Below are 1812 nucleotides of genomic sequence, written 5' to 3' on the forward strand. Positions count from 1 at the left end.
CGGAAGCGGGCCGGTCTGGAAGGGCCAACACCAGCCGTGAAGGGATAGAGTCTGGGTCCCGAGCTTAGGGTCAGGACACTTTGAGGGACCTGTGCGAATGTCTTTCATTTCTTTTTGAATTTAGAAGAAGGAAGCAAATACAATCATCATGAATATGTAATACAGAGCCCCTTCTGGATTTCATTGGTCTTTCTACCAACATAGTTCTTAAGAAAACTTTTAAGGGCTGCCTGGGGGGCTCAGTTACACATCTGACTTTGGCTCAGTTCATGATCTCACGTTCGTGGGTTCGAGCCCCACGTTGGGCTCTGTGCTGACAGCTTGGAGTCGAGCCTGTTTCAGATTCTGTGTCTCCCTCTCTCTCTGCTCCTCCCCCACTCATGCTCGCTCTCTCTCTCCCCTCAAAAATAATAAAAAATTTTTGAAAAAATAATTTTTAATAGTCACGTTTGGAGGAAGAGATGAACAAAAGCAAAAATGCTTTGAGCTCACAGAAGTCCCAGTACAACCTCGCCTCGCCTCCCTGTTTTTGTAGGTTTGATATTGTCCACGATTAAAAAAAATTTTTTTTCAAAAAGAGTTGGGCGACCCCTCAGCCAGGGACTCGAGGTCCACAGCGGTGTCACATCAGTGTTCCTGCCACCAGGATGGGAAGCGGCCCTTTGCCTCTGTGATCCTGCCCCTGAAGGCCAGAGCCTCAGCCTAATGCCTGCCAACGTCCACGGAGGGGTGCTTCCCGAACCCCCTGCCAGGAGCTGAGCCTGAGAGCTGGGCACGTGACCTTCTGTGGGAATAGGGTCTTTACAGGTGTCATCAAGTTAAGGCGAGGTCATTGGGGGGCCCCCATTCAGTACGCCCGCTGACCCCTGTGAGGGAGGAAGACGTGGCCACATGAGGACGGACGCAGAGGTGGAGGAGGGGCTGAGCCACAGGCCGAGGGGTCCCTGGAGCCCCCCCAGAAGCTGGAAGAGGGGGGAGGGATCCTGCCCTGGGGCCTTTGGGGGGGACGGCACCGGGTCACACCCTGACTTCTCCCCTCCAGAACTGAGAGTAAAAATCTGTGACGGAAGTCACTCAGCGTGGGGCACGTTTTCTGGGCAGTCCCGGACCAGCGCGCGCGGCAAGCCTGCCGATGTCACCGAGATCAAGTCAGGAGTTTCTATCGTCTGCTGGACGCGATGCCCCCGATTCGTGAATCTCGGGATAAAACCAAGAAGTTCTTTAAAGTGACCAGACACGTGCGCCTGGGTGGCCCGGTGGGTTGAGGGCCCTAAGCTTGGTTTCTGCTCAGGTCACGATCTCATGGTGGTGGGATCGAGCCCCCATCAGGCTCCGGTGGTAGAGCCTGCTTCAGATTCTCTCCCTCCGCCCATCTCTCTCTAAAACAAAATTAAAATAGATTTTAAAGCACCGTATTAATAGAAGACGTTAACACGAGGGGACACTGGGCATGCTTTCATGTGGCAAGCCTTTGGACTAACTTCACAAGTTTTCTGTAAATGGGACTATTCTGAAAAATAAAGTTTGTATTAATTTTTAAATTAAAAAAAAAACATTGGATGAATCAGTATCTCGGCTCTGCGTCTCACAGGCTGGAGTCTTCGTCAAGTGATTCATTTTCTCTGTGCCTCCATTTCCCCGGCTGGAAACAGAGGTGGCCTGGCTTGTGAGCCAGCGGCCCGGGGAGGGGGGCGGGGAGGGGGCCGTGTCAGGGTTAAGTCCGGAGCCGTCACCATCTGAATCTCCATCTTTACGTGGGAGGTGGCCCCTGGAATCTGGGGTAACGACACAGGGTGGGCTTAAATGTCCCCC

The 1812-nt window shown here is 52.9% G+C and overlaps 1 protein-coding gene across 1 annotated transcript in view; it reads left to right on the plus strand.

Annotated features, from left to right (window-relative positions):
* Positions 1 to 1812, plus strand: part of NCLN (nicalin) — a 19020-nt gene that overhangs the window by 2235 nt on the left and 14973 nt on the right. The window lies entirely within an intron of this gene.

This window comes from Suricata suricatta, chromosome 12, assembly GCF_006229205.1.
Source record: "Suricata suricatta isolate VVHF042 chromosome 12, meerkat_22Aug2017_6uvM2_HiC, whole genome shotgun sequence".
In the NCBI taxonomy this organism is placed as follows: Eukaryota; Metazoa; Chordata; class Mammalia; order Carnivora; family Herpestidae; genus Suricata; species Suricata suricatta.